Source organism: Zalophus californianus, chromosome 1, assembly GCF_009762305.2.
Source record: "Zalophus californianus isolate mZalCal1 chromosome 1, mZalCal1.pri.v2, whole genome shotgun sequence".
NCBI classification, from domain to species: Eukaryota; Metazoa; Chordata; class Mammalia; order Carnivora; family Otariidae; genus Zalophus; species Zalophus californianus.
In genome coordinates this window covers 185,941,406-185,966,477 of record NC_045595.1, presented here as the reverse complement: position 1 = coordinate 185,966,477, position 25,072 = coordinate 185,941,406, and the positions used below count along the sequence as shown (strand labels likewise).

The 25,072-nt window shown below is 35.6% G+C and overlaps 1 protein-coding gene across 16 annotated transcripts in view; it reads left to right on the top strand.

Annotated features, from left to right (window-relative positions):
- Positions 1 to 25,072, top strand: part of ROBO2 (roundabout guidance receptor 2) — a 1,647,790-nt gene that overhangs the window by 1,065,297 nt on the left and 557,421 nt on the right. The gene's annotated exons all lie outside the window — the stretch shown is intronic.

The following is a 25,072-nucleotide window of genomic DNA, read 5'->3' as shown; positions in this document are numbered from 1 at the left end:
GTAGACAACACTGCCCTCTAGGCTATTTCAACACACTGAGACCTAGCGTTCCCATATATAATGAGGGGGTTGGTTTGTAGGATCTCTAAGCCCTTTCTCTTCCAGGATTCTATCATTTCTATTTACTTATTATCCTTTCTTATAAGTGTGTGCTTATTCTCCCCATGAATTTCAAATTTAGAGAAGCTTGTACCATTTCAAAGATATACTGACTATCCTTGTGCTAGACACAGAAATTAATTTTATTCGGTGACAAATGATACATAGATTTGCATTGAAATTTGCTTGGTGGGTTATTTATATGTGCATTTTTATAGTATATGAAAAATGTTGGAGTTTTGCCTCCTCCTAGGAGATATGTGCTAATATTATTTATGATTTTTCAGTATCTTATGTCTGTAGGAATCCATAGAGAATAAACATTAAGTTAGTTGAGAACCACAGACAAACTTTTCTATTTGGGATGTAAATAAAGATTTTCTCATTTAATACAGATTCATGAACCACATGCATATTTTTCTTTACTGTTCCATAGGAGAATATGTATTGAGTTTAGCTTTTGTTCTCCAGATTTTCTTTATTTTTAGATGAGACTATGGTTCTACAGTCATTTACAGGGAACTAAACATAAATTACCACAATGCTTTTTAATTACATCCACTTCCTGTGCATTGTGTCAATTTAGTAATTTTGCAATAATTGTGAAAAGATGTTTTTAAAATGAGAATAATCTTATCTGTAGTTTTTAACTGTTCTTAAATGAAAATGACACACATGATATTTGGGGAGATAACGATAATGTGTGTGCATAGTGTAGATGCATAATCTCATACAGGTTTATACATTTTGCTAAAGTGTTTCTTTTAGTAATGGGCTCATTATCATAGCCATATGTAGTCCATTTCAGAACTTAAATTGCATATAAGTAACCTGAAATTTGTTCTTGCAACTATGTAGTAATATCACTTTGAATGGGCTTTGTTTGAATAACCTTTGATTCTAGGCAACGTGTGGACCATAAACCAAAAGGATTTCTTAGAACATAAAAAAAAAGTATCTTAAAGGAAAAAAAATTCATGATTATACAAAATAATAATAATAATAATTCTGGTCATGTCATCCCTGAGTAGCTTATATAAAATAGCATCTTTGACAATCAAAATATTGATATGTAAGCACATTGCATCTACTGGGATACATATATAGTAATGAAAGGAACTTAGTTATGTGAGATGTGTGTGTCTAGTGATATCTGCTTCAGTAGCTCCAGCTGTCTGACGAGACACATTGATGTCTGATGTGCAATTTGATTTTTTGAGTTTTAGGAAAAACAAGATTTTCCTTTTACTTATTTCTCCTACTTCTCTTCTACTCCTCGTCTTCCTTTTCTTTCCTTCATTTATTTCTTCTTTTCCTCCTCCTCCTTTTTTTTTTTTCTGGACCTGGTGGAAAGAATTAGAGAAACATTTGAAGAGTAGAGAAAATATGTTTCTTGAGGAACAATTTAGAAAATCTGCCTTTAAAGGAGATACGTTAATAATGTTTTACCTTTGGATATATCCAATTGGGGTCTTTTTTTCTTTTATAATACTATATAACTTTATGCAAACTTATTTTGCATTGATCCTATCATTTACCAGTTAGGCAAACAGAAGTCTACTGATCTGAGTTCAAACAGACAATGGAAATTTATAGAGTGCCATTTTATAGATTTAGTTTTAAAGAAAAATATTGTTGGCTTCTTATAGTGTTTCCAGGTCTAGACCTATCAATCTAAATCAATACACTGATATTGATTTTCTTTTTTTTTTAATTATTGAATAAAGCACAAATGAATGATTACATAAAGGCTTTTAAGGGGAATTCCCATCAATTATTTCAATGTTTTAAGTATATGTTATATCATCACAGAGATCTAATATAGCATCTACTGTATAGTATACTCATCCCAAATACCTATTTCTAATTCAAAACTGTTTTGGGATAACCTAGGCCTTAATTCTTAGTGTTTTCTCCTCCATTTGCATCTAATCCTTAAGAATTCTTATCTGGTCATAGGGGTCTTAAATCCATCTTAATGCTGATAATTCTCATATTGTTGTAATCTTTGTGTGGGGGAATATAGCTTCCATGAGAATACACCTTGGCTCTTCTGTATACTGTTGTATCTCCAGTGCCTGGAACAGTGTTTGACATATCCAGATGGCTACTTGACATTTTTTCTTTGATAGCTAATAAGAATATATCAAACTTGGATGGTAACTGGATATACTGTGGTGATGATTTTGCAATGTATACAGATATCAAATCTTTATGTTGCATATCTAAAGCTAATATAATATGTCATTTATATCTCAATTTTTTGAAAAGGAAAAATATCAAACTCAAGCTGAGGATAGAATCTTCTTCTCTTCCTAGTCATTTCCAACTCAGTAAATGGATCACTATTCGTAGAGCTTTTCATGACCCCAAACTAGAAATTATTCTTGACTTATTCTCAGAGTTCATATCCAACTTGTTAGTAAACCCTTTGAATTATATCTTGATACCAACGATTTTATGTGTGTATTTGTGATTTTCCCGCAACATTTTATTTTAAGCATTTTCAAACATATAGCAAAGCTGAAAGAATTGTGTAGTGAACACTCACATATCCTCTCCTAGATTCTAGCATTATTTTATTGTACTTGATTACCCTATATCTATCCATTTATCCATTCTTCTAAGCATCCATTATATTGTTTTTTTAATAAAGTTTTTATTTTAATTCCAGCTAGTTAACACAGTGTTATATTGGTTTCAGGTGTAGAATATAGTGATTCAACCCTTCCATACATCACTCTATGCTCACCACAAGTGCCCTCCTTAATCCCCATTCCCTATTTCATCCATCCCCCATCCCATCCATTGTATTGTTTTGATCAAATAATAAGATACCAAACATTTCTTACTAATTTAACGACTATCATCCTGGTCAAAATCTGGACTATTACAATAGCCTGAGAAATGATTATCCAGCTTCCACTGCTGCTCCTCCAATTCCCACACCCCTACCCCATCCCACTTAGTTGTCTACAGTAGCCAGAGGGACCTTTTAAAAGCATATAAATAAGATAATGGCAGCTTCTTGCCCAGAATCGTGTAATGACTTCTACTCAGAACTCTTCACAATGGTTTACAAGACTATTCAGGCCCCTCTCTGCCTCTTTGAACTCATCTGTTCACACCCCCCACCTAGATTTAAAACTTTCCTTTTTGATGTTCTGTTTCTGATATAGGGCTTTTGCATTTGTTCTTTCTTCTAACTGAAATGTGCTTCCTCAGATTTTTGCATGGGCAAATCTTTCAATTGATTTAATAAGTCCCTGTCCAGTATCACCTCTTCAGAAATATGGGCATCCCTATCTAAAATTACTTCCCTTGAAACAGTATTGGGCTGCCTCCTTTACCTGTCTTAATTTTTTTTCATAGCACTCATCACCTCCTAGAAGTGTGTGTGTGTGTGTGTGTGTGTGTGTGTGTGTGTGTAAACAGCAATGAAGAGACTGACACCTTACTCTACTTGCAAGCTAAGAAGTTAAGAATGCCACAACTTCATGAATGCTGGGAAGAGAAATGGGCCATCTGGATCAGAGATGATGGACTTCATTAGTCATACATAGCAAGCGGCATGATGTTATGTTCGTTTCAATTTACCTTGTCCCTGAAGTCATTTGGAGGCCATGTAGTGCGGCCCAGGTAGATGATGCACACATAGTGGGTTAGCCACACAGCTGAGGAAGTCTGATCTTGGGAACCTGAATATTTTATAACAGGCAATAAGGAAAGTGCCTAAACGTTGCTCCAGAGGAAGACATTGCCTTGACTATATTGAATAATAAGCAAATCTTCTTTCTGCTCTCAAGAGAGTCCATCTCTAATTTAGAAGACTATTTGGCATATAAATATACTTGAAAAGATAGTTTGTAACACAAGAGTATTAGTGGCTCTGTTAGCAAGATGTGCAGAAACATGAAAGACCCATAGAGAATTTTCTCCCAACAATAGATAGGTAGAAATGTTTGTTTATTGTCTGACTCTTCCACTGAGCTCCTACGGGCAGAGACTTAGTTTTTTTTTGTCATGCTTAATAATGTTCCTCTAGTGCCTAGAGCACTGGATGACACATAGTAGATATTCAAATATTTATTGAATAAATTAAAATGTGCTCATGGAGTGCTTTTGAGATGTTTATTTTCATGCCCTTCTCAACACATGAGACATTTGCCATTTGAACTAGGTTTATTTATTTATTTGGGGATCTGTGTGTGGGCACCTGTGTATGTGAGTCCAGTGAGAGACAGAAAGAAAGTGTTCTCGAACATGCATATTTTGACACAAAAGATATCATGATTTCCGGTGATTTAATATTCTGCTTTTCACCTGGCAGAAGATATAGAATTGACCATTTGCTTTGATAGGCTTTTTTTCCATCAAACCAAGAGTATTTTCTATAATGGTGGTTTTCATGGTCACTCTCCCCCTAACCCCACACTAACACTGCTGTGTTTTTAGCACATTGTTGAACGGTATGTGTATAAATAGGGAACTCCTTTAAATGATTCTGATCTGCCTTAATAGGAGCATACACGTTCCCGCCCCACTAAGGAATGTTGACTTGTATAATGATATCTAGTTTAGAAACTGAGACTTCTCTGTACATTCAGGGCAGCTTTCCATGTACGCATTAGCAACAGAAAGTGAATTTTTAGAGATTGAATTAAGTGGATTACTTCTAATATTAGTTTCCAAATATATGTCTCACTAATAATTGAAAAAGAAGAGGAAGATTAAAAGTAGTACGTCAGTAGTGGGCATTGTCCTACCCTATCTGTTGTTGCAATCATCATACCCAGGACCCTGTGCATCATCATTGACATTAAGCTGAAGTATAGTCAAGAATTAGGCAGGTTTGACCCTCTTTACAGACCTACTTTTGATTTTAAGAAAAAAAAATTAAAAGGGGTCTTAACTGGAAAATTTATTTTTTTAAACACTGAGATAAGGGCCAACATAGACATCCCTAAAGTTTACTAATTAAATATTTTTTTCTCCCACGTTTACTGAGGTGTAATTCATATACCATACACTTCACCTACGTAAAATATACAACTCAGTGGTTTTTAGCACATTCACAGAATTGTGCAACCATCACTACAATCTAATTTTAGAACTTTTTTGTTATCCAACAAAAGAAATCCTATATCCTGCTCCTCATCTAGCACCCCTTTGCCAGGCCTCGGAGGCCACTAGTCTGATTGCTGTCTCTATAGATATGTCCATTTCGGACATTTCATGTGATAGAATCATACACTGTATGGTCTTTTGTGACTGGCTTCTTTCCCCTAATCTAATGTTTTCAAGGTTCATGCATGTTGTGGCATATATCAATATTTCATTACTTGTTATTGCAGAGTTCTATTCCATATCATTTATCCTTTGAATTAATCAATTCATGGATATTTGGGTTGTTTCCACTTTTGGCTATTATAAATATTACTGCTGTGAGCATTTGTGTACTCATCTTTGTGTGCACCTGTATTTTCATTTGTTTTTGGTGTATACCTGGAGTGGAGTTGATGGGTCATATGGTAACTCCAAATTTAACCTTTTGAGGAACTGCATTTCCAAAGCAACTGTACCATTTTACATTCCTACTGGCAATGTATCAGGTGAATGGATTCTTTTAATTCACCTTGGAAAGAAAGCATTGGGTGGCCTTTATGAGTTGGGTATGGTGTTTTATGGTGAAACACTTTTATATTATATTAATACACCTTAAATTCCCACTTGTACTAGTTTCTGATCTCTTCAGTGATTGTCTTCTAAGTCTTCTCCAATCACCTTGTAAAGTCTTACAAATGAAATTAGCCTAAGTTGAACTTTTCCCTTTTAGCAGAGACTTCAATAATGTCAAATGTAAATCATGGAATGATAGCATCTCAGAGCTAAAAGTTTTTGCAGGTATGCGGTACAACTCTGTCATTGGCCGGACACATGGAAAACTGAAGCTCAAGAGATTTTATGTGCCTTGTCACAGATCCCTTTGTTACTTAGTGGTAGAGCTATAACTAGGGTCCAGAGATGTTTATATCTATATCATGCTTCTCGTGAGAGATTTCCAACTTCTCAGCCCTGGAACTCTTTAACAAGAGTTCTAGACTCTTGTTACTGAAATGACCAGCTGTTTTCTGAACATGTCAACAGGAGAAATAGCTTGAGATAGGTTGAGGTTATTTATTTGATTTAGCACATGCTTACTGAGCATCCACTTATAAACAAGGCAACTTGCTGTGGGCTCTGTGAGGAACATAATGACCTGTGAAATAGTTCCCACCGTCAACAAGATCACCCTTTGTAAGAGAAGATAACACATGTTTGAGTCACTAAAGCAAAAGTAGTATCTGATAAATCGTTGAAGATATATACAACATAGTGTGGGAACTCAGAAGGATGATTTCCAGCTGGTGTAATCTGAGGGAAGTCAAGATCAAATAGGTCACTTAGAGGAAGTGGGGGTTTTAATAGGCAGAAAGATTGGAAATTGCATCAAAGCAAAAGGAATAATAGGAGGAATGGCACCTAGATGACAAAGGTGTGCTAAGGGAAAGGCAAGAAATCTAGTTGAATTGTAATGTAGTTTTGTCCATAAGGCACAAAGTGTAAGATTATTGAAAGAGAGTCAGCCAACCAACACTACTGAGTGAGTTTGAATAAATATTTTAAACTTTTTATGCCTTTTTATTTGTAAAATAGGCATGGTGATAATATGTATCTCATAACAGTTGGTATGAGGCATAAATGTGTATGTATATATAGGAAAACACAGACATATATGTATATATATGTATATATGTTATATAGAGAGAAATTATATGTGAAATGTTCTGAAGAGTGCCTGGTACTTAATAAGAACCATTTAAGTGTTATTTATTATTATTTTTATTATATCATTATTCCCTTTCCAGTATCATCTACAAGTAATTTTCAGAGGACTTTGGCTATCAAGCTAATTATGAACTATGTTTGAGATGCATTTCATGATAATTTTCATATAATCTTTCAAGCATGAATATTCAGGTGACTGATTAGGAACTTTTGTTGCCTCTTAAGGGCAATCATCTGTGGCCACACCTATGCAACTGTGACAAATGTGCTATGACAGGTGTGTTTCCATTGCATCATATGCTGATTACAGAACAAATGGGGTTCCCAAGTGAGTGGCACTATGAATGAAAGGAATAAACAAAAGAGGCCTATTACAAATAGCAATTTGTTAACAAATAGATCATGCTCATATAAACCTGCATTTTGGTTCATACTGACTGATTTTCAGGTTACCCAGAATATTTTTTACTTGGTGCTTTTGATACAGAGTACCATGAAGATCAGTATTGTATAAGACAAACTTACTTTTTTCTAAATAAACACTCCTAGTATAGAAAATATTTTTAAAAAAATCAACATTCAGTCTGCTCTCATATTTTTTTCTCTAGTCCACTTATCCTTCTTTCATTTAGTATAGACATTGATTCTAATAATTTTGACATGATCCATTTATTAGATTTCCATATTGAGAGGTTGTATACATCAGAAGGGATAATCTGAGTAAGACAATATCATTACTATTGTGGAAGACCACACACTTTGGGTGGCCAGAAACTCTAGACTGCAGCTTTTGCTTTCCTACTAATTAATTGTATGACTTTAGATCCTTACTTTAAAAAAGATGAGATCTGACTGTGTAATCTTCAGAATCCACTTAGCCTTAAATTCTATTATTGTACGTAATTTAGTTTAATGCCTTATCATTTATGATTATGTTTGAGTACAATTGGAGAAGAAAATTTAGCCTGAAAAAAATTTTCCAAAACCGTATACATCTGTCTTTGAAAATAATCAGTTTCTTGTCCAGTCCATGTAGGGTATAACCCTGTATTTTGGTGTGGGCTTCATGACATGAATATGGATGATAGGTAAAATTCACTAGTCTTATGATTTACATCCACTTTTATCCATTAATGACCAGTGGAACCCATGGTTTCTTTATTAATAAATTGAATTAAAAATAATATTATTGAGAAAACAATAGTCTTAAGCCAATGTACTTACTTTATGGCCACTGTAACTAGAACCATATGCAACCCAGCAGTTTCAGCTCAGGAGACAGAGGTAATAGCCACTTTTTAATTTCCATTGTAAGGATTGATGTGGAATATTTCCCCCTAGTTTTTGGTCCCAAGTCTTTTTGGAAATGAACTGGAGAACATGGAATATAACTCAACTATGCCATTACATGTCTTTTCAAGTTTAAACCAGGAAGGCCCAACTGAAACCATTTTTTGTTTAGAAGATTTGTCTAAAACCTATGCAACAGTTATAAACAATTAAAATGTTCATAGGTATGATCAAAAAAGGAACTTTTGATTTTCAAAAAAATTAAATGAAGAAGTTTTCTTTATAAGAAAAGGTTATAAATTCTATAAATCAAGGTTATGGACACAATTTAAGGTTTTATAATATTTATTTCCAAATGCTGGCAAATGCTAAAATACAGTTAAACTAATTCATTTAGGCATATCTGATAATTACAGAATATAGTTTTCAGGGTAACATTAAAGTAAGGGAAATTCAGTATGAACCTGGCAACAGGCATTCTAAGATGTGTTTATATCTTTATTTTAGAGTGAACTTTAAGGTATTGTCAAATAACAATGTAGTTATTGACAACGAAGTTCATTGTTGATCTTTTAAACTAGGGAAGGATTTTTACCTTCCCCTCCTTAAATATGCAACAGCTTGTCTATTCTAAAATACCTTTGAATGTCAACAACTACAGCAAGAAGCCATCACCCAAATGCCAATTATGTGAACCCCCCCTCCCCCAACCTGGATCACTGATTGGAAGAGAAACTGAGTAAGAAGGATGTAACCTTTGAAAAAGAAAATGCCAGGTAACTGAGCAATTCCCTGGCACTTTTTTCTTCATGCAAAATGGACCATGAAGAGTTAGAACATGAATTTGTGGTCTCAGAACTACTTTTTTTCACTGCAGTGATATTCTCAAGAGTTAAAAGCTAACATTGAAAGAGTATTTCCATGGTACCTGAGCCCTGTACTCACAAATCTTCAGCCATCATTCAGTTGATTTTTCAGCTTCCTTTTCTCCTCACAAATGCTGTTTAATAATTTCACCAGAAAAGAAGTGCTAACAGATTTAACTGGGGAGTTCCTCGCTCACCGTCATGAAAACATGTAGGTGATTTTGTAGCTAAGTATGTTTTTAAATATTTCAATCCGCCTTTGTGATTTGAAAGCCTGGATAATGTCGACTCATAATACAAAATGAAAGAAAAAAGAATGAGAAAAATATGTACAACATGTGGGTACAGATTTTGGGCAAAGATCCCTCTTCTCCCCCGGCCCCATACACACATGGCTGTAAGATATGAATAAACTTGAGTTGTTTGATGCCTCACAATCCAACAGACAACTTTTATTTTAAGAAGAACATTTTCCAGGCTATAAATTATTATTGTTCTTTTCAGTTAAACGGTTAACACCTGTGGTGTTCATCAATTGGGTGTTATGAAACTCTCGCCAGATTTTTGAGGCTCCCCGTAAATGTGTCTCATTGTGTTAAGTTTAAATTCCACGTTGGTTCAACTTTTCTTTTCGGAAAGTGGTTTTTATCTTCCTAAGCAGCGGCTAAAGATGGCATGCGCAGTCAGACAAGCAGGCCCTTGTTTTTATAGTCTGTTTTAGGATTCGTTTTAAGTGTTCTGAACATGGGGTGCTATAGGAATTTACACGTAATCTTTGTATTAGAACTAGTCCAGAAGGTGCAAGGATGTACCTGGGAGGGGCAATCTCTGTGAAGGATAAGAGGCTGCGGGCCGGGGCGGGGGGTGGAATATTGGAAAAGAGGAAAACTGAACATTTGAATGAAATGAATTAGACCAGCATTTGAAACTCTACTATATAGAAAGCGGACAAGCTGATATTTAGTTCTATGGATTGTTAACATTCACATAAAACAGAATTATTTAGCATTTACTGAATCCTTTTTGATAATCAATTTGGGATCAAATGCAAAAGAACATGTGTCTGGCTTTGTATGACCCCAAATTCTTCCGTTTTTCCCTTTGAGCAAATGACATGCCTTCTTTGCTGACTGACATTGGTTGCTAGGAGAAGTGCACTGGGCTGGTCTCCTCTTATCCAGCAGTAAAACTAAAGAGTGTATTGACTAAGAGAAAGAAAGGCAGAACACAGTGCAGGCCATGAATCATGACTTGTCTCCAATATGTCCACTTTACTCCCATTTTTTGTCTCTTTAAAAACTTTTGTTTTTACCAATGATGCTTTCTTTCAGCCACTATCTATAATCCTTTTGGAGCCTGAGGGAATGAGGGTTTGCTAAAGGGAGACTATGCTGCTAAGAGTCCACTCAGAGCCATAATAAAAGCCTTGAGAGTTATTCATGGGGCCACATTAGTGAGAATGCCCTACTCAGTGAATAGCATCAGTCAGCTGCCTTTGAAAACGGGTGATTAATACCTTCTGTTTTTAATGGGGGGGAAAAGGCAGACAAGAAAGGTCTTCATACTACTTTGGCTCTTTTGCAAATTAGATCTTATACATTGTCAAAGCTTTAGACAAAGAAGTTGCTAAATTTTCACTACCTGAAATAGTCTTTTTTTTTTTTTTAACAGTGTTTCATGAACTGTTAAGATACAATTGAATGGTGAGAATATCCCAAGTGAACCCTTATTAAAAAAAAAATTAGCCATTCTTAGATTTTGGTGATGTTTGTGATGACCATCAAACTAAGAGGTGATATTAAACATTATATCCAAAACGTTGTCTAAGCTGATCTCTTTCACAGCATCCAAATCACATTTTTGTTTGTTTGATAAAGCGACTAATTACAGTACTCTTGAGATTTTAGAAAAGCATCTAATGAGAAAGTGTTAAGGGTGGCAGGTGTGAGTTTCCCAAGAGCACTTGGATGTAAGGGACAGCGTGATTTACAAAGAAGTTGTTATTTATGTATATATGTATGTATGTATGTATGTTGATATCTAGGCTAGTTTAGCATAAGGGACTAGAGAGGTTATCATTATGATCTCTCTTCTCTATATCTTTCGATTACATTGGGTAGATGGTATAGTTCAAATAAAATTGAGGTTTAGGAACTGTGTCAGTCATCTGAGATACATCATTAGAAAGCTCCCAGTTTTGATGGCCTGTGTATGGCAACTAGAAAACGCAAGGTGATGCTTTTTCATGCTATGTTTTAGCATGATTCTCGTGTCATCATATTTAGATGGTAAAGCAGGCCAGCCCTTAGTGGCTTTTTTTGCAATTATTCTCATTCTGCTGTTCACTTTACATTTTAAATTTATTTTTGGATGTAGCAGCCTAGTCTGGTCCTTGTACTCGTGTTCATCGAAAAGCCTTTATTGTAGTCTGAATATGAGAACAAACAACTTTATAAAGCTCAGTGTGATGCTTCCTGCAACCTGTTTTTCACTCTGTGGAAGTGAAATAGCTTGTTAAGAGGTGGTAATACCCAAGGGCAATCAGAGATGAAAATGTAACGATTTGGTGGGTGATGTCTAGAGATCAGCTTCAAGTGAGGTCTGTTTGAACATCTTTATTAGCGATATAAAGGAGAGAACAAAATGATAAAAAGAAATTATATATCCAATATTAGAAACCTATCAGAACCCAACCCTCCCTAACACACCCCTTGACCCATGAGCATAGAAATGATTTGCAAAACTTCTTAGCAGAATAAGAACCAATGCTTTATTTGGTATATAAATGGAAATGAATTCTTCAGGGAAATAATCCGAAATCTAGATAGCTAAGTAGAGGAAGAAGCCAGCAAACCAATAAAACTGAAAGGACCCAGGGGATAAGTATGGGAGTGGGCACAAGGAGAGAATGTGATTCAGATTAGGAGTGTTGTGTCCCAGTTTTAAAGGTCAGGAGAGTCTAGTCCCATTTATTTATTTATTTATTTTTGGATTGTTTTAAATTTTATTTTTTAATTTTTTAATCTCATTTAGTTTGGAGTGTTGCATCACTGACAAGGGAGATCCTCTTTCAATGAATGTGGCTGAAGTGCAATTGAAATACTTCTTTCATTTTGCACTTCATTGCTAGACCATAAGAGTGTGAGAGAGAGATTTTGGCAGAATAGAAATGGGAGTGAGTACAAAGACAGAATCTTTTGGAAAATCCCTGCCCACTTAAGACTAGAGAAGGATGTACTTACTGTCTCTGTATATCCTAGCCTATGATCATGAGAAACAATATTAAGATGGATCCTATTAAACCTTTTTTAAATATTGAAGGAAAAGATCGGCAAAAATGTAACCATGTTTAAAATATTTCACCCACTACTTTTCATGACTGAGTCACAAAAATTTGAAGCAATGAGTTAAGTTTAGGTGAAAAATACTCATATTTTAAAATTATTCTTGAATTAAGTTATAAGGGATGATTAATACAAAGATGTATTGTATTTCAAAAGAAAGGTAGTAAACAATATGAGTCCACTTTGTAAATAGACAAGAATTTTAATCAGACGCATTGGTTTAACAGGATCCAGAACATAATTCTGTTATTACTTCCAACAATAGTGAGGTCTTCTTAGGCATGCATCCTTTGTGGCTCTAGAGTTTAAGAGAAATGTGAAAAATTTTATAGTCTCTGTTCTATAGAGAGCTGCAAAATGGTAACTGGAGTGGAAAATAATACCTAAGGTTGACTACATGGGTTCAAATCCTTTTCTGTGTTTTTCTTCTGTTCTCATTATTTTTTTAATTCTTTTTTAATATTTTATTTTATTTATTCATGAGAGACAGAGGGAGAGAGAGAGAGAAGCAGAGGGAGAAGCAGGCTCCCAAGGAGCAGGGAGCCTGATGCGGGACTCGATCCCAGGACCCTGGGATCATGACCTGAGCCGAAGGCAGACGCTTAACCATCTGAGCCACCCAGGCGCCCTGTTCTCATTATTTTTAATAAATTAATGGTAGTGGGCACAATATCCTGAAATCGGATTCTAAAATCACCTTTCTCGGTTGAATACATTTTCAAATATTTGATAGGCATCACATGCAAGCTAGTACCTGAGCTTTGGTGATTATTTTATATCATTCATGATAAGCCCAAGAGAACAAAAGAACGCCGAGCTGACTGCTGATGCCCATCAATGACTTCCTGTTCTTGAAGTCTCCTGGTACTTCGGCTAGTCAGGGAAGGAGAATGATACTGTAGACTGGGTGTCTTAAGACTACAAGGGCCCATAACTATTTCTGCCTTTGCTGATCCTGAGACCTCCTCTGTCCCAACTACTCAACTTTGCCTTTGTAGGGAGAAAGTGGCCATAGACAATATATAAATGAATGAGCAGGGTTGTGTTCTAATAACGCTCTATGGACACAGAAATTTTAATTTTTAATTTTTTTTACATCATAAGATATTGTTTTCTTTTTTCAAAATATTGTTTTCTTTTCACTGTTTCTTTATGATTTAAAAGTGAAAAAAAAACATTTCTTATCTATGAGTCATAGCAAAACAGAGAGTGAAAAACAGATTTGGCCCGAGGGTTATAGCTTGTAGAATATAAAATACCCATTTTCATTAGAGGCGTAGAAGAAAGTATGGGATGGGGTAAGAGGCAGATGGAGCCAGAAGATGGATATTCCCCTCCCATCCCATATTATTTGTCCAAATTCATCACTTTTCATCCATCCTTTCAGCTTACATTTGGAATGCACTTACTACGTGCAGTTGATTGAGCTCTTTAGATCTCAAGCTGACTTAAATAAGGTCAGTGCCCTAAGTACTGCTGCAGTTGAGGTTTTTGTACAGTCTGCTAAGAAACTGTCCATAGCCTTGTGAGAAAGCTTCACCAAACTTGGGCAGTCAAGGAGTGTTGTGGTTGCCATTTGGACAAGTATTTCTAGTGCAGCGGATATGGTAGAAAAGAGTATTGAAGGCATGAGCTTAATAGATATGGTGGTTTTTTTGGTAAGTTTTATTTTAATTCCAATTAGTTAATGCACAGTGTTATATTAGACATAGTGATTCAACAATTCTATGCATTACTCGGTGCTCATCATGATAAGTGTGCTCTTTATTTATTTATTTTATAAAATGTTTTATTTATTTATTCATAAGAGTCAGAGAGAGAGAGAGAGAGAGAGAGAGAGAGAGGCAGAGGCAGAGAGAGAAGCAGGCTCCCCGCCTAGCAGGGAGCCCCATGCAGGACTCTATCCCGGGACCCTGGGATCATCACCTGAGCCAAAGGCAGATGCTTAACCATCTGAGCCACCCAGGTGCCCCGATAAGTGTGCTCTTTAATGCCCATTACCTATTTTACCCATCTTCCCACCCACCTCCCTTCTGGTAACCATCAGTTCCTCCTCTATAATTAAAAGTCTGTTTTCTTGGTTTCTCTCTCTCTTTTTTCCCCTTTGCTTGTTTGTTTTGTTCCTTATATTCCACACATGAGTGAAATCATATAGTATTTGTCTTTTGCTGACTTATGTTGCTTAATATTATACTCTCTAGCTCCATCCATGTCATTGCAAATGGCAAGAGTTCATTCTTTTTTATGGCTGAGTAATAGTCCATTATATATATATGTAAATATACATACATATACATATATATGTATATATATCTTTTACATTTTCTTTATCCATTCACCAATCGATGGAACTAGGGCTCCTTCTATATCTTAGCTATTGTAAATAATGCTGATATCCACATAGGGGCGCATATATCCCTTTGAATTAGCGTTTATTTAGTCTTTGGGTAAATACCCAGTAGTGCCTATTGCTAGACCATAAGGTAGTTCTATTTTTAACTTGTTGAGGAACCTGTGTACTGTTTTCCAGAGTGGCTACACCAGTTTGAATTCCCACCAACAGTACAAGAGGGTTCCCCTTTCTCCACATCCTCATTCATACCTGTTGTTTCTTGTGTTGTTGATTTTAGCTATTCAGACAAGTGTGAGATGATATCTCATTGTAGTTTTGATTTGCACGATCAGTGATGACAAACATCTTTTCATGTGTCTGTTGGCCATCTGGATATCTCTTTTGGAGAAATGTCTGTTCATGTCTTCTGCCCATTTTTCCCTTGGATTATTTGGTTTGGGGTATTGAGTTTGATAAGTTCTTTACATATTTTGGATACTAACCGTTTATCAGATATGTCATTTGCAAAATCTTCTCTGACTCTGTAGGTTGCCTTTTAGTGTCATTGATTGTTTACTTCAAAGAAGCCTTTTATTTTGATGAAGTCCTAGTAGTTTATTTTTGCTTTTGCTTTCCTTGCCTCAGGACACGTATCTAGAAAGAAGTTGCTATGGCCAATGTCAAAGAAGTTACTGCCTATGTTCTTTTCTAGGATTTTTATGGTTTCAGGTCACACATTTAGGTCTTTAATCCATTTTGAATTTATTTGTGTGTATGGTGTAAGAAAGTGGTCTAGTTTCTTTCTTTTGCATGTTGCTGTCCAGTTTTCTCAACACCGTTTGTTTAAGAGATACTCTTTTTCTTATTGGATATTCTTTCCTGTTTTGTCAAAGATTAATTGACCATAGAGTTTTGGTTTATTTCTGGGTTTTCTATTCTGTTCTATTGATCTATGTGTCTGTTTTTGTGCCAGTGTTTTGATCTCTACAGCTTTGTAATATTATTTGAAGTCTAGAATTGTGATGCCTCCAGCTTTGCTTTTTTTTTTTCAAGATTGTTTTGGCTATTCAGGATCTTTTATGGTTCCATACAAATTTCAGAATTGTTTCCTCTCGTTCTGTGAAAAATGCTTCTTGTATTTTGGTTGGGATTGCATTAAATGTGTGGATTGCTTTTGGTAGTTAGACATTTTAACAATATGTGTTTTTCCAGTCTGTGAGTGTGGAATATCTTTCCATTTCTTTGTGTTATCTTCAATTTCTTTTTTCAGCATTTTATAGTTTTTGGAGTACAGGTCTTTCACTTCTTTGGTTAGCTTTATTTTTAGGCATCTCATTATTTTTGGTGCAATTATAAATTGGATTGTTTTTTTAATTTCTCTTTCTGTTGCTTCATTATTGGTGTATAGAAATGCAACAGATTTCTATACATTATTTTGTATCCTGCAACTTTACTGAATTTGTTTATCAGTTCTAGCAGTTTTTGGGTGTGGTCTTACGGTTTTCTATATATAGTTCATGTCATCTGCAAATAGTGAAAGTCTTAATTTTTTACTTCCTGATTTGGATGCCTTTTATTTCTTTTTGTTGTCTGATTGCTGTGACTAGGACTTCCAGTACTATGTTGAATAAAAGTGGTGAGAGTGGACATCCTTGTTGTGTTCCTGACCTTAGGGGAAAAGCTCTCAGATTTTTTTCCAATTGAGAATGATGTTAGCTGTGCATTTTTCAAATATGGCCTTTATTATGTTGCAGCATGTTTCCTCTAAACCTACTTTGTTGAGGATTTTTACCATGAACAGATGTTGCATTTTGTCAAATGCTTTTTCTGCATCTTTTGAAATGATCATGTGGTTCTTATCCTTTCTCTTATTGATGTGATGTATCATGTTGATTGATTTGTGAATATCAAATCACGCTTGCAAACCAGGAACTTGATCATGGTGAATAAATTTTTAAATGAATTTTTGGATTTCGTTTGCTAGTATTTTATTGAGGATTTTTGCATCTATGTTCATTAGGGATATTGACCTGTAGTTCTCTTCTTTAGTGGTATCTTTATCTGGTTTTGGTAACAGAATAATGTTGGCCTCGTAGAATGAATTTGGAAATTTTCCTTCCTTTCCTATTTTTTTTGGAATAGTTTAGGACGAATAAGTAGTAACTCTTCTTTAAATTCCCCTGTGAAACAATCTGGTCCTGGTCTTTTGTTTGTTGGGAATTTCTTGATTAATGATTCAATTTCTTTGCTGGTAATCAGTCTGTTCAAGTTTTCTGTTTCTTCCTCTTTCAGTTTTGGTGTTTTGGTGGTGGTTTCTAGGAATTTATCCATTTCTTCTAGCTTGCCCAGTTTGTTGGCATATAGTTTTTCATACTGTTCTCGAGTAGTTGTTTGTATTTCTGTGCTCTTCGTTATTTCTCCTCTCTCATTTGTGATTTTATTTATTTGAGTCCTTCCTTTTTTATTCTTGACAAATCTGGTAGAGGCTTATCAATTTTATTGACTTTTTTCAAAAAACCATCTCCTAATTTCATTGATCTGTTGTTTTTTTAGCTTCTATATAATTTATTTTTCCTTTAATCTTTATTATTTCCTTTCTTCTGATGGCTTTAGGCTATGTGTTTTGTTCTTTTTCTAGCTCCTTTAGTTGTAAGTTTGGATTGCTTATTTGAGATTTTTCTTGCTTCTTGAGGTATTGTTGCTATAAACTTCCCTCCTAGAACTGCTTTGGCGGCATCCCAAAGTTTGGATCATTGTGTTTTCATTTTCATTTCCTTCCATGTATTTTTTAATTTCTTCTTTTATTTCCTGGTCAACCATTTCATTGTTTAGTAGCATGTTATTTAACCTCCATGATTTGTGGTCTCCAGATTTTTTCTTGTGGTTGACTTCTAGTTTCATAGCGTTGTGGTCAGGAAAGATACATGGTATTACTTCAACCTTCTTAAATTTGTTGAGTCTTGTTTTATGGGCTAATATGTAATCTGTTTTGCAGAATGTTCCATGTGCACTTGAAAACAATATGTATTCTGCTATTTTAGGATGGAATGTTCTGAATATATTTGTTAAATCTATCTGTTCTAGTATGTCATTCAAAGCCATTGTTTCTTTGTTGATTTTCTGTTTAGATGATCTGTCCATTGATATAGTTGGGGTGTTAAAGTTCCCTACTATCAGGGCCCCTGGGTGGCTCAGTTGGTTAAACGTCTGCCTTCAGCTCAGGTCATGATCTCAGGGTCCTGGGATCAAGCCCCAGAGCTGGCTCCCTGCTAAGCAGGGAGTCTGCTTCTTCCTCTTCTTCTGCCCCTCCCTACCACTCCGGTGCATGTGCTCTCTCTCTCCCAAATAAATAAATAAATAAATAAATAAATAAATAAATAAATAGAATCTTAAAAAAAGTCCCCTATTATGATTGTATTATCATCAATTAGTTCCTTTATTTTTAACCATTTTATGTATTTGGGTGCTCCTATGTTTGGGTGCATAAATATTTACAGTTGTTATATCTTCTTACTGGATTGTCCCCTTCATTATTATATAGTGCCCTTCTTTGTTTCTTGTTATTGTCTTTGTTTTAAAATCTATTTTGTCCAATATAAGTATTGCTACACTGGGTTTCTTTTTCTTACATTCTTTCTTTTCTTTTCTTTTTTTTTTTTAAGTAAGCTCTATACAGGGCTTAAACTCACTACCCCAAGATCAAGAGTCACATGCTCTATCAATTGAGCCAGCCAGGTGCCCCTTACTCTGGCTTTCTTTTGACATCCATTGGCATGATAGGTGTCTATCACCTCACTTTCAATCTGTAGGTATCTTTAGGTCTAAAATGAATCTCCTCTAGGCAGCAAATAGATGGGTCTTGTTTTTTTATCCATTCTCTCACCCTATGTCTTTTGACTGGAGCATTTAGTTCATTTACATTCAAAGTAATTGTTGATAAATATGTACTTATTGCCATCTTATTACTTGTTTTGTGGTTGTTTCTGAAGATTTTTTCTGATCGTTTCTTGTCTTTTTCTCCTTCATGTTTTGCTGATTTTCTTCAGTGATTTATTTAGATTTCTTTCTCTTTTTCTTTGCGTATTTATTACTGGTTTTTGTTATGGTTACATTAGGTTTGTGTATAACCTCTTCTGCATATAGCAGTCTATATTAAGTTGATGCTGGTTTAAGTTGGAACCCATACTTTTCTCCTCTCCTCCCCATGTTTTTGGTATGTATTATTATATTTTTATAGCCTTATTTGTAAGCTCCTTGACTGATTTTTTACAGAAATATATTCATTTTTCTGCTTTTGTGTTTTCTACCTTTATATTGTTACTTTTGGTCTCTCCTTTCATTCAGAGTCCCCTTTAATATTTCTTGGAGGGCTGGTTTAGTGGCTATGAACTCTTTTAGTTTTGTTTTTCTGGGAAACTCTTTATCTCTCCTTCTAATTTGAATGATGGCCTTGCTGGATGTAGTATTCGTGGCTGAAGATTTTTCCCATTCAGAATTTTTAATATATCATGCCACTCTCTTCTGGCTTGAAAAGTTTCTGTTGAAAATCTGCTAGCCTTTTGAGTTTTTCCTTGTAAGTTACTGACGTCTTTTATCTTGCTTTTAAATTTTTTTCTTTATCACTATATTTTGCCAATTTAATTCTAATATGTCTTGGTGTGGATGTGCTTTTTGTTGATTTTGATGGGAGTTTCTGTGACTCCTAGATCTGAATACCTGTTTCCTTCCCCAAATTAGGGAAGTTTTTAGCTATTATATCTTCAAATAAATTTTCTACCCCCTTTTCTCTCTTTTCTTCTTCTGGACTCCTGTAATACCAATATTAATTACTTTTAATGAAGTCACTGAGTTCCCTAAGTCTATTCTCATTTTGCATAATTCTTCTTTCTCTCTTTTGTTCAGCTTGATTACTTCCATTACTCTGTCTTCTAGGTCACTAATTCATTCCTCTGCATCTTTCATCTTGCTGTACATTCTATCAAGCGTGTTTCTCATTTCATTTATTGAGCACTTAACTCTGCTATGTTATTCTGTATCTCTGTATTAAGGGTCTCACCCATATCTTTCACTCTTTTCTCAGGTCCATTGAGTATTCTTATGATCATTGTTTTCTCTATCAGCATGTTACTTATATCTGTTTCACCTAGATCTCTGGCCATGGCCTTGACCTGCTCTTTCATTTGGGAAAAATTTCTCTGTATTCTCATTTTGTCTGCCTTTGTGGTCTGTTTCTCTGTGTTAACAAAGGTAGCTATGTATTCTGCTCTTGAAAGCAGTGACTTTGTGAAGAAGAGGTCCTGGAGTGCCCTGCAGTGCAGTGTCCCCTGTTCACCAGAACCTGGCATTTCAGGAGAGCATCCTATGTGTATTGCTTTCTCCCTGCTGTTGTGTCTGAGCCAATTTTCCTTTCAGTGCAGTGGACCGTGCTGACTATCTGCCTGTTGTGGGCTGTACTTGCTCTCTGTGATGTTGGTGGGACCCAGGCAGGGAAGGGGGCAGGGATGTTAGGAAAATTTGCTCTGGGCCACTAGTTCTATTCCAGGTACCCGAATCACTGTGATGGTTGGGTGCAACTCAGCATAGTGGGGCAGCTGGGCATGGTTCATGGTGGCAGCTGTGCACTCCTAGGCTAGGGGGGGTGGGTGCACTAACGAAATTTGCCCTAAGCCCAGGCCAAGTTTAGCCTGGAGTGCGAGAGTCCTCAGGAGAACGTGTGGGCCTGGCACACTGTTAGCAGGTTAGGCAGCAATGTCTGTGGAGCCCCGCCTCCCACAGATGGCCCTGTGTTTATGCTGGGGGAGTGGGGGAGGAAAATGGCGCCTGCCATCTCCCTCGGTTTCAGAGAAGTCCCTCAACACATTCCAAAATCATCGTGAACATATCTGTCTCCCATTTGCCCCCAGGTTTTGTGTAAACTGCTGTTTTTATGTTCCCTCTCTGTGTAGGGTGCTGTCTCTTTAAGGGCTGTGACCCAACTGTCACTCATTCTCCTGGCTGGCCCAGTGCTGAGTCACCTGACTTTTAAACTCCAAAGATTCAGCCCCTCTGGATTTTAAAGGCATGAGGAAAACCCATGTGGGTTCCCTGGTGCAAGGGCCAGTTTCTCCACCTTCTCCATGGACACAGCTCCCTCCTTTGTGCTAGAAGCTCCCACTGTCTTTCCTAAACTTTCAGATGCAGATTCTTTTCTACAGTTAGTTGTGGAGTTTGTCCTGCCAACCTTTGGATCACTCTCCAGTTTACTGACTTGAATATGGATACTATCTAGTTGTAAATGTGGGATGGCGAGAGCTCTGGGTACTCAGTCATCTTCCTTCCAATTCGCAGTGATGTGGTGTTTCTGGCTGAAGTATAGGGATAGAGAGGAGATTCCTCTGGGGAGCAGAGTTGGAGGGTTTCTCGAGAAAGGCTCAGTCATGGAAAGAATGTGACAAAAGCCCATCTAGAGATTTTAAAGTGGGTTAATGTTATTAAAAAATACAATATGTGACCTCTATCAAAGTGTTATTAAAGATGAAAAGACCAAAGGCAGAGAAAGTCCTTTAGGGATAAAATGGTGAGAGAATAAGCAAACAGAACACCACTAGATATGCAGGGAGAAAGACTGATTCAAAAACTATAGTGGAGGTAGATTTGACAGAATTGGACTGGGTGTGGGGGAATACAGAGAAAGTACAGGAGTAGATGTATTTAAGGGTACAGGTTTAAACTGGGAATTTGAAAAGGTGAGTCAAAATTAAGACACCCTCAAGTGTACCTATATTAATGATCTTTCAGACTATAAAAGGAAGATTATTCTTCATGTCCTTCTTTGCTGGTCCTCTAAATTTGAAGACAGTGGTAGTTCTTTGCTACATGTGATTTCTTGTCTTTCTACTTGTTTGAGCATGTATTAATTTGAACTCAGCTTTAATTTGTAATTTAAAAGTATAACACCAACTACTGTATACATGCTTTCCTTTGACAAGTTCAAATAGTTCCATTTGTATAGAGAACATAGTATCTTCAAAATCAAGAACAAATTCACAAAGCTTTCCAAGAAATATCTCTACCTTCTGTCAGGATACAGGAAGGCCCATGTTTACATCTTGGTCCATTTTATATCTGTCAAATTGCACAATATAGATCTCTATTAATTTTGAATGAATTAAATTGTTCTTTATAAACATTTTTTTTAATGCAGAAGCTGAGGCAATTTATGCCATCTGACCCCAAATATGCTCATGAGTAAAACTTCCTATTAAAGTCAAGGATCTTGCTTCCTTCTGGTAGAAGAAGGAAGTATGTCACAGACAGGATGAATCCGGGACAGTGACTTTTCAAGGGAAATATGTCCTCTGGACCAACTTGGTGGTTAATGAGCTATGCAGCCTGAGAGTAACAGTCCAGGGAAGATTGTATAAGTGAGATTCTTTGCTTGATGTAAAACTGTGTTGGCTTCTTCTGCCCAGCCTTTAGAATTCCTCATATTTTTTGTTCCTGGTGTAAGATAGTGATAGAAATAGAATAGAGCCAGTATCTCAGTAAAAAGAAAGTAAAAAAAAAAATAAGTTAAGATGGACATTGAGGTGAAGGAGGCCAATTCCTAGAGTTTCTAATTGGTCTTATTTTGTCAGTTTTAAGTTACTGTCATTCTGTGGGGCCACATCATAGCTCACATTTGAAAGCATATGGGCGCTGTGCCAGAACATTGCTGCAACCAGTGGTTGAGAGGAGTCTAACTCTACAAAATTTCATCAGTATGTGTGTTTTTATATATATTTGCCCAAAGTGCAATATATCAGTACTGAGATAAGCACCCTGATAATTAAGTGCCTACATATTAAATTTGGGATCAAGATACAGGAATAACTAGAATAAGAGAGGCATTCTTTTTTTTTTTAGAAATATCACACAAAACCTCCTCACCTGGAACTCGCCCTTCTATGTTTCTATACACTACTTTTATAGTTTAATTTTTTAAAAAGATTTTCTTTTCTATTCAATGAGCACAGTCACATTAAAAAGGTTTACTTTACTTTATAATTATTTATATACATGCATTATGAATCATACTTATGTCAGGCTACTTCGTGTCAGGAACTGTTTCCTCCTTGTTATTTCTTGCTGTGGGTAACAGAGAACCTTGCACATAAAAAGTGTTCCCTAAATACTTGTTGAATTAAATAAAAAATGCCCCATTTAATTCAATTCTTCTTACTCTTACTTGTTTCAGACTTAGCAAAAACTCCTCAATAACCTTGGTTTTACTGAATTCATCAATAGTGTGTGCAAATTTAAGGTGATCTAGTCATCACTTTCTGAATATACACAGTTTATGTATTCTGAATTTGTGGGGACTATCTCCTATCTATATTGGTGTGAATAAATCCAATTTATCATTCATCACATACATTTAGTGTTACAGTTGTTAGTTTGCTTACCTAGATGGAAAGCCACATCTGTTTTCTTTTAATTTTAAAGTCAGCAGAGGGACACCTGGGTGGCTTAGTCGGTTGAGCAGCTGCCTTCAGCTCAGGTCATGATCTCAGGGTCCTGGGATCGAGTCCCGTGTGGGGCTCCCAGCTCATCAGGGAGTTTGCTTCTCCCTCTCCCTCTGCCCCTCCCCCCAGCTCATGCTCTCTCATTCTCTTTCTCTCAAATAAATAAATAAAATCTTTAAAAAATAAAAAAATAAAGCCAGAAGAAAATTAATATGCTTATGTTACTGTTTTTAAGCTTTCTCTTTTGTAATGTCATGAAAAGAAATGCCTGAGTTCATTGTATTTATTATCACTTTTTTGTCAAAGAGAATTGGCTTTATTTTTAAAATATACTTTAAGAGGAGAATGTATTAAGTTATGTCAGTTTATTCCTTTCAAAGAAAGGAGATTAGGGACACCTGGGTGGTTCAGGTCATGATCCCAGGGTCCTGGGATCGAGTCCGGCATCAGGTTCCTTGCTCTGCGGGGAGCCTTCTTCTCCCTCTGCCTGCCATTCCCCCTGCTTGTGCTCTCTCTTACTTTCTCTCTCTTTCTCTGTGAGAAATAAATAAATAAAATCTTAAAAAAAGGAAAGGAGATTAAAAAATGCAGATTAGCTTATAAGAGCTTATAAAATAAAATTCAAGCATATTTTTCATATGCTTATATTTTTGTATAACTTCAAATTTATATTATATATATTTTAATAAAATTAATGGTTGAATACTAGTGATATTTCAAGATACAGTACAAACCTATTTCACTGCAGGATAAAAAGTACAGAAGTTTGTAACAGTTTAAAAATTGGGGACAGATAAATGCTTGAATCAGAAGCCAGTCTATATAATAACGATTTGTGCTTTCTCACTAATTATTTTGATTTTTTCCTTTGGAAAAAGAGAAGATGAATTATTTCTATAATAAAGGATTTGCAATAATAATTCCCTGATGTTCTCATTTCCCATTTTTCCATAAGGTTGATGACCACCAGAGGGATAGGAAAGTCTTGATGGCACTAAGCTCAACTGAAGGCAAGAAATGGGTTTCTGGAAAGTGACCAGAATTGTGTGTCTCCCCAGATTTGGGTGGCAGGAGTGCTCACAAAGTATATTTATTCAGTGATTTAAATGACAGGTGGGTCTGGCTTAATCAAGGGCACTAAATTCGTTTAGGCAAAAAACTTGAGGGAACTGCATATAAAATAATAACAATCACAATAATGTTTAGTAATATTATACCACTCTTTCCCTAAGGAGCTTCAAGCAATTGGCAATTGTCTTATTAATTCTCAGAAGCTCCCCAGGAAGGAGTAGTGCAATATAGTACATGTTGAAAAGAAGATGTCTTAAATAGGAATAGTTGTATTAGTATATATAGGTTGTTCAGCAAAGGTTGCAACACATTTTTATAGAAATAAAGTTTTTATTTTTCATTACAAGAAATGAATGACCAAATCAAAACTTTCTTCAAAATTAATTGTGAAAAATAGCTCATTGTTTTGCTTTGTATTTTCATTTAAACCCAATTACCTGTCATTCCTATGACCTATTTTCAAAATTCCATTAAATTCAGTGAGTAACAAGATTCTTAGCAATCTTTAGTCAGATGTCATTTGACTGTCAGTGGGCAAGATTGAGAGCACCTTAAATGAGGAGTTTCAATCAATGACCATCATCCATACTATTGATTAAACACTTTGTTACCTTAGTAATGGCCCAAATTTTAAACATTTCCTAGAATTGGTTAATTTTAAGGGACAATTAAAATAATCAAATAATATCATTGTTTGCATAATTAATTAAAAAACTAGTGGAATATGAAGGAAAATATGGATGTTTCTCTTTGAAAATA